General features: G+C 41.3%; 1 pseudogene; it reads right to left on the bottom strand.

The window, feature by feature from the left end:
- Window positions 1-2,794: 2,794 nt before the first annotated feature.
- On the bottom strand, window positions 2,795-6,163 carry LOC121139910 (annotated as a pseudogene).
- Between the last annotated feature and the right edge of the window lie 2,969 nt (window positions 6,164-9,132).

The following is a 9,132-nucleotide window of genomic DNA, read 5'->3' as shown; positions in this document are numbered from 1 at the left end:
CCTGATCTTTGACAAAGAATCTAAAATTACACAGTGGAATAAAGAAAGCTTCTTCAAAAAATGGTGCTGACATAACTCAAGGCTGACATGAAGAAGACTGCAGATAGATCCATGTCTATCACAATGCAGGAAACTTAAATCCAAATGGAGAGGCTTTCTAGCACAGCAATAGAAACAGAAACTAAGACACAAGGTGGCAGAGAAGTGGACTGTTGCTGTGATGAACCTAAGTGATTCTTTGGCCTCCCTCTCTAACGGTTCTGGGCAGAAACATGCAAGACTTTGGTACTTTGGACTAGGAAAGCTGTCCCATGCTGGAAGGAGAGGTTAATGGGCAATTTAAGAAATCTGAGAGACATGGAGACAATAGAGGCCAACTCATGAGGTTTCACAAGGAAAGCTATCATAGCATTTTGACCGAGAATCTGCCTTCATTCTCTCCATACTCTTATAGCCTGAAGGAAGCTAAATTTAAAGATAATAGCCAGTTAATTTTTGCAGAGCACAATTCAAGACAGGCAAGCATAGGCTGGATAGAGGGCTCAGTCGTTCGCAAAACTGATGGCCCTTCCAGAGCATCCGCACTCAATTTCCAGCACCCACATACTTGCTCACAACATCTACAGCTTCAGTCCCAGGGGATCCAGTGCCCTTTTCTGGCTTCCAAGGGCACCAGGCACACAAGTGTTGTACAGGAATACATGCAGGTAAAACACCATGCACAGAAACAAAGAAGTTTTTAAAACAGATAGTACTCAGGCTAGTGCTTCACTGAGACCATGGGAAATGACTTCTTAGGGCAAATCACAACTCCTTGGAGACTCCATCTTGTGATTATCCCAATACATTAAAAGAGGAAAAGTCCAGGGAGAACACCTTCCTTTTTGTTGAAAACCAACAGCCTAAGAAAGAGTTTTCCCTTAAACTATAGCACTTCTGTTTTATTTCGTGTGCTAAAAATTAAGAAAACTCATAGTTTTCCATATGTGGAACTGTTTGGGATGCCCACTCCACAACATTACAACTCCTCCTCCTCCTCTTCCTCCTCCTCCTCCTCCTCCTCCAACTCCTCCCACGGTTCAGGGAACACTGCAGAAGAGGGTGGCTGAAAGACTCTACGATATAAAAGTCAGGGAGGACTGTCACAAAACAATGTCTTTTAGAGATGACAGTCAGTGGCAGTCAATTATCAACACCTAAAATTGCATCCACAACACCCACGTCCTCCATATGATCTATCCTAGTCTTTATTCCAGCATATTTGGTGGAGCAGTTCACAAGGCTGCTAGTCTGATTGATTAGCTACAGAGAGTTTAGAACTGTCTGGGGGGATAAAGATGGTTTTCTTCAGAGATAGGGTCCATGGTAGGTTGTCCATAGTACAGTGGACAGCTCTACATCCATGTGCATATGGACAACAAATTGGATTCAATCGATTATATATGAAAACAAATGAAGTTGGTAGGGATGTTAGAAGATAGACTCAGAAGTGAAGGGAGGCGGTGCATATAAAAACAAAGATATCCATGACTGAAAGAAAAATAATTCAGATAATTCAAAGTAATGAAAAAAGGTGTTGGAACTGTTTATGGGGTCTTTTCAAGTTGGACTAAATGCTTTTTATGCCATAAGATGGTTGTGGTCCTATGAGGACCTAAGGGTGGAAGGTTATGGGTGTAGAGTGATGTCTTTGTGTGTCATGTTGGTAGGGGGTAGAGTTGTGTTAGCTAGAGTGGTCAGCTTGACAGTGGGGAAATCTGAGTACTTCATAGCGCTAATCTCTTTCTACTGGAGATGTTATGTCACGAGCTGCTCCAAACTCCTGCCATGATGGACCACAGTCTTCAAGGATGAGATGAGATAAACTCTCTCCCCCACTCCCACCCCAAGTTGCTCTCTTGTGGGTATTTATAACAGCAACAGGAAAAGAAACTAAGGCTAAGAAAGTAAACAGGATACTGTGAAATAACTGGTCTCTCGATAGGCAGACAACTATAATCATGAAGATTGATTTTCCACTTCCTTGCATATGCATTTCAAAAATTGCATTCTTTGATATTTGGAGTTACATAAGCACATAAGTATGTATATGTAAAGATGTATGCTTTTATATAAATACATTGCATATATGAGTCATTTGCTTATATAACATATGACATATTTAATTATATGAAAATATATGTACACATATATTTAAAGATAATCAGCAGCAAAAGTTATTCAAGTTACATAAAAATGATCTGAAAAACAATTCTAAAATACCAATAAAGTATATGTTTTATGATATGGCAAAACCTGACACTATTTGTTTATTTGAAAGCATACATTAACAGTGACTAATCTCAGGTGTCTTTCTTTTTTAGACCAAGGATTTACATCTTGCAAGCTCATACATAAGATGTAAGAGTTGCAGCCATGGAGAGACTTTTTTTGTCTCCACCTTAGGGTCAAATCTACCTGATGAGTTTATTTAGATGCTTTTCTTGCAAATGCAGTCACTTATTTCCATTTAAAGTCACTTGTTTCCATTCAAAACTGACTGTTGATGGTAAGGGAAAATCAAAACACCAGCTTTCTTTGATTTGTTTTGACAAATACAATGTTGGACATTAAAGTATTCTTCACAAATGCACAGAAACGAAGAGAAGACAGACAGCCATGGTTTGTGGTGGTACCAGACTCTTAAGATTTGTTTTCATTTTGTTGTCCGGCATCTTGATGGTACTCATAGAACAGCCTTCATATTAAATGAGTCATTCAATGTTTTCAAACTGCTCCTGTGGGGTAGTAATGATTACAGGTTTCCTGTGTTTGCTAATGATATAAAAAGGAAGTTGTAGAACAGGTATAAAGGGAAGCTTAAAATGTTGCTATTAAATTCCATTACACTTTTCTCCTCTTTATTTTCAAAGGTAATGATTTTATGACCAGTTGTCCTACTGAAAGTCAGTTATCCATCAGAGTCAAAACATACAAAAGTTATTCTAAATACTACATTTCGTACTTGTTTTAAGAAAGCAGCAGCATCATGGTGCTGATGACATTGCTTGAAAATGATATCACGGTTGGTAAAGATGATAAGTAAAGGAAAGATAAATTTGCAAACTGACCACTTCCAGGAGTATGTGCCATCTCTGTAGATGGTCATTCCACATCTCATGCTCTAATCTTTAAGTTCTTTTTCATTGATGGCTCTAGGCCCAATATTCCTGTGGTGCTGTGCACGAAGCAAAGTCAGCCACTGTTGTTTATAAACAGGGGCCAGCCATTCTAAAGGTATGAGGTGACCTTGCTCAAGAATAGTCGTGGAGGCCAGGTCACAGATGATATGCTGAAACCTCAGTTTCTTAAACCCTGGTTGAAATATTAGCCCTGCTTCACTTCCAAGAAAAGCAATGTTGTCAATACATTCCATGTGCCTGGAAAGCCAGCTGTTGGCATTAGCTAAGAGACATTTCACTGAACCTTTTCAGCGAGGGTTAAAATAAAGGAACATCCACGTTTTCAGGGTGGTATATAGATCAATTTCCTTTTCCAACATGAGTAGGTCATATGATGAGACAAGTAGATACATGTTCTTTATATCAGTTTCTCTGTAAAGTCTAACATTTGGGTGTATCGTCAAGTTGCAAAGAACCCAGTCAAAGCACTGTGACTTTATAGATATCAGTCTCTATGTTTCTGCTGTTATGTAGTATGAACACACGGTTTTCATATTAATGGTTTTCTTCATGGTCTCACTACATTGCTGAATTACCTTCTCTACCTGAAGCAGGCATGCTGCTGCCAGAACATAAGGAACTTGTCGGCGCTTCATTGGCAAGTCCTGGTCTCTGTACAATGAACCAAACATAAAATCCAAGGACCAGATGTCTATGTGCTGGTTGTTAATCTCCAGTTCAATAATATCACAGTGCGGTTCTTTCCAAGTATCTTGGAGTATATTAGCTGCCTAGAAAGCCAGATGGTGGCACTAGCTAAGAGACATTAGCTCGGCCCCAACCAGTCCCAACTGCTCCATTGTGCTTGCAACTGCCAGACGCGCAACTGGGACCAGCACTGCATTGAGGCTGCTGTGGCTCTGCCAAACTGGAGTCATTAGGTCTCCAGACTCGGCTGCTGCAATGTCCCATCGAAGAAAACTCCTAGAACCTCTAAAGGAGACTGTTGCAGAGGATTTTCGCTCATACCATTGCTGGAGTGTGCCAGGAGAGCCTGGCCTCACTGCATTTCTCTAGCACAGTCTCAAATGCCACAGAAAAGGCAGGCCCTTATTCATTGTCTACCCGTGCCCTAGAGCAGAGGCCCTGCCCACTGCCAGCATGCCATTTTAAAACATGTGACCCAGCTTCTCGTCTTCCTCCTTCCCTTTCCTTCCTCTCTCTTCTCTCCCTTCCCTTCTATCCAATTTCCTCCCTTCTCTCCTTTCTCGTTTCTTCTTTCCCTTTCCCCATTCTCCTTCTCCTTTCCTCTGCTGCCTCCTTTCTGTCTATGGTTTCCAAAGGGACACATATGTAGCTTTAGCTGAGCTCACTCAAAGTCAAGAACCTCCTGCCTCAGGTTTGTAAGCTGAACTTTTTTCTGTAAAGATAGCAAGCAAGTTACACCCATCTTGATGTGTGCTAAAGACTGTACACATTCCAGCTCATAACCCATGGAGTACCATAGAACACTCAGCTGTCATGCTGTGTTTTGGTGGCTCATGCCTTTAATCCCAGCACTTGTGATGAAGAGTCACGCGGGTCTCTGAGAGTTGAGGCCAGCCTGGTCTATAGAGCGAGTTCTACAACAGCCTGCAAAGCAATACAGAGAAACTCTGTCTTGAAAAACAAAACAAAAGGAAAAACAAAAAATACTCAACTGTCAGTGGTGTTGAATGTAAGCACGTACCAGCAACTTTTAGCAATTTAATTGGTAGACATTCTTATTGCTTATTTTATTAGTCTTTTTGATTACTATACAAGACAAGTATTAATTTCCCACATGTGTTTGTATACTTAGATGAGTATTAATTTCAGATATGTGGTTATATATATATGCCCAAATTTCTGTGTATGCTTTGCCTTTTCATATAAAAATTTAAAAACATTTTGTTGACATTGTAAGAGCAAGGTTTATTGGAGCCTCAGAAAAAGCTTTCTTAAGAATTTCGCTGTGTGGCACAAGGCTGATTCAGCTTTAGCCAAAGAACAATGAACAGTTCCAAGGAGTGCCCATCCTGTTCAAATTGACCATATCCGGATGGTCAGGCAATGACTAATTTTGATAAATAACATCTTCTTTCACAACTGTTCCTGTGGGCAACTATTAGTAACAATTTTGAAATTCCCCCAGGCCCCATAATCAATGAATCCAAAGGTTACCTACTCTTACCCAATTCTAGACAACCAAAGCACGTACCACCCTGCTTTCAGTTTTTTTCCTTTATAAACCACTTACTATTCATGTCAGGCACAATAATCCTGCAGCCGCTGTGACAGTTTGCTGGACAAGGTCCCTGCTGAGAGGCTTGTAACTTAACCATAAACCTTATGTGTTTGCATCACTGAGTGGGCTCCTTGAGAGGTCTCTGTTTGGGCTCTCGAGAATTTGGTATAACAGACATAAGGTTCCTTATGAATCCAGGTGTTTCTCACATGTGCACATGTATGCATGGTTTATGTTTTTGTTTTATTGAATTGCATTTACCTATTACATTTCTATGGGAATATTTACTAAAAATCGATTGTAATGCTTTAAAAGACAGTAAAATTTTATTACTTGCTTTCATGTATATGTGTAAAACCCCCTCATATCTGCAATAAGATAAATATTTTTCAATATTCCCTTGCTGAACTTTAATAGAAATAATGAACTATTTTTCTGAATCTAAATAATAACTTTATATGCCATTGTAGATTCTCGTATTTAAAAATGACAGGGCATTTTACACAAGAGGATACTCATGGTAAGCCAGGTTTTTTTTGAAACAGAAAAAAATTCGCCTACATTCATGTACACATGGAGTAATACAACAAGATTTCCCGTAGATTGTCTTTGAATGTTGGCATGGTGAGTCCTGTCAGGCCCAAACCCTTACAGGACAGACCGCATTGTGATTTTCATCCTTTTTACATGCAGACTGTGTGAGTTGGGCTTCATTATCTATTTCAAGGTCCATCATGTCTTCACAAAGCACAGCAGTCTCATGGTGATATGCACGGACAATGACAAGGAAATACCCAAGGTTATTTTTACAGAAAAGCTTTTGTCAGTTTATCTGATGCCACAAAACCAGCAAGTGATGCAGTGCTTGTCAGACGTTCGTTATTTGTGAAATCAATAACTCGTATTTCAGCCCCACTTTCAAATATTAGGTTGCTTACCTTTTTATGATCTTTCCCTGGTATTAATAAATGTGGTTTTGCATTTCTTTCACATTTTCATTCATATGCCCACACCTCTTTCAGGTCTTACCTAATGATTCCTCTATTTTATTTATGTTTGGTTTGTTGGATATAAATATTTTGGGCTGTTAAGATTTCTGGAGGCCATTTTTTCCTCCTTCAGTCATGCCATACACAATTGCTATATATGTGGCTCTCACAGTACTTTGGGAATTAAAGTGTATTCCTCAAAGCCATTCTACCCTTTCCATTCAGAATCCAGCAGCCACTCTGATACGTTTTCCTTCATATGTGATGAGTATTATTCCTCTTATACCTTTCAATATACATTCTTAGCTGTGTAAACTTTATTTTTTATGTATGATACACATTGGGCATTTTCTTTTCTGGTCATCTCTGTTTGGTGTACAGTGTTTTCATTGTGTTTGGACGATTGTACCTATTATTAATTTGTGGAAGTTTTCTATAAACTAGTTGAAGATCTGGTCTATGTCATTGACTCACAGAGTTCCACCTGCCTCTGCTTCCCAAGTGCTGGAATTAAAAGTGTATGCCCCAAGAATGGTGCTGGCTACCTCTTGATCATAAGGCAACAGGAAGTAGATTGAGGCAGTGGGCATGGCTTGCTCATACAGGAGACCTGAAAGCCACACAGTGACATATTTCCTCCAGTAAGGCCACATCTACTGGAACAAAGCCACACTTCTTTATATTGCCACTTCCCATGAGCTTATGGGGGGGACAACTCCATTCACATTACCACACATGGGGTAGCAAGATAGGATCTTTAAACTTCTCAGAGTCTTTAGGTTATTCACAAAGGTCATACTGCTCCAGAGAATTTATATTACATTGGCTCAGCTTTTCTTTCCTCCATGGGTGCATTGCCAGCATGGACTGCTCAGCTGGGTAAGTAAGCTTCTAAATATTAATAAATGACTCATCTCTAGTGCACACAATATTGTATTTGACATAAAATCTCACAGAGTGGGCCAAGAATCCTAAAAGCCAATGAAAAAGAATCACCTTTGAGAAATTGTTACCTCCAAGAATACCCGAGGTCTCTGATGGCACAGGGTTCTTGTGTAGCGTGCATTCTCATCCACTCACAACTTGGAATTGGTACGTTTCATGTTTATGCCTCAGTCTTCAAGAGGTACTAGAGTGTGCCTGTTATACTGTAACACGACTCCCACTATTCTTCAGCTTTGCATGTGCATCTATCTCTCCCTCTCAGTCAAGGTAAAGGAAAATTCCATTGTAGAGGTTGTAACCTGCAGGGCTTTAGGCTCTCTGATGTCCTGTCCCTGAGACTTCTCAGGGATCACTCCCCACAGTGCTCTACCTCCCTCCGTCAGCTCCAACCCTGCTGCCCTCCTGGGTGTTTCTCCTCACACATGCCAGGTCTTCTGTGGCCACTGAGCTTCAGCACCTGTCATCCCTCTACCTGGAATGCACATTCTCCTTGACTGCTGCTAAAGGGTCACTCTCACCACCTTCACGTTTTCATTCCAAATCTACAGGCTCCACAAGGACTTTCCTGTCCACTGTGTTTCTCTGAAAAGAGCATTCTCCCTGGAATTTCATTTCCTCACGACTAGCTTTGCTGTGCCTTATCTTATCACTTATCAGTATGACAACGCTTCATATTAACTTATTAAATACCTGGCCAATGCACATCCATGCACTACAAAGAAAGCTCCATGAGGATAAGATCTGTTCATCTGCTGCATCTGCTCACTGTTGTGTCCAGAACAGTGCCCACCCAAAGTATTTGTGGGATCAAGGTAAAACAAGTGAACAGAGGATCTGTGGGATCAATTGCGTGAAATCAGACCAGTATCCCTGGGTCTGGCCCTAAAGCTACAAATGCAGCTCCCACCAGGGCATGCATGGGCTTGCATATTCAGTGAAGCTTGGCAACTGGAGGCATGTCCAAGTGAAACCTTTCCCAGGTTAAAATGATACGAACCCTTGCTCACACCAGGATGCTGCTTGCATTCTTTTTGGGACATGGGTTCTACTCCAAGTCGTTTTTGTGATATTAACTTACCAAAATTCTAACTGGATGCAGAACACAACAGAAAGAGAAACATCAACGAAAACATGGGTGTTAGCAGAAATGTTCCCTGGGGGACCTGCTGGTGCTGGCTGAGAAAACCCATGTGGTGTAGGAAGGAAAAGTAAAGCTGCCTGGTGAGGTATGCTTGTCTTGTGTCATTCTTGAGGCAGTGAGCCTACAGAGTCAATGCTTGCTAGGTGGTGAGCATCTAGCAGATTTGACACCTTCTTTCAGTGTCTGGGAGATCCTCGCCTCCTCCAGGTGTGACCTCAGAAAGACCCCAGCAGCAGGTACCAGAGGCACTCTTATCTTCGGAGGCAATGGCTGAAGGAGGTGGCTGAACACACACAGTGTTCTCAGAGGGACTTCGGAAAGTTAGAGAATGACAAGAGGGAGCAGAAGAGGAGGACACGGACCCGTGTCCAGGACTCCACATTTGTGAGGACCTTTACTGCCATTGCCAGTTCTTCCTCCTGCAAACCACAGCCCTTCCATAGGGCAGTGTACAGCACAAGGAATTACTTAGGCAAAGCCACAATTCCCAGCCGTACCCAATCTCTTGTTGGTCATACCACCCTCTCCAAAAGGAGAGGTGCACACAACACATCTCCACTAGGGTTGGCTCTGAGTGTAAGTAGCAAGGGGGAGCTAGTTTGGATAAGAGGAACCTAGAAGGTGGCATGT

This window comes from Mesocricetus auratus, unplaced genomic scaffold (genome assembly GCF_017639785.1).
Source record: "Mesocricetus auratus isolate SY011 unplaced genomic scaffold, BCM_Maur_2.0 Super-Scaffold_100003, whole genome shotgun sequence".
Taxonomy (NCBI): domain Eukaryota; kingdom Metazoa; phylum Chordata; class Mammalia; order Rodentia; family Cricetidae; genus Mesocricetus; species Mesocricetus auratus.
The sequence above is the reverse complement of the archived record's forward strand: the minus strand, read 5'-3'. Positions and strand labels throughout refer to the sequence as shown.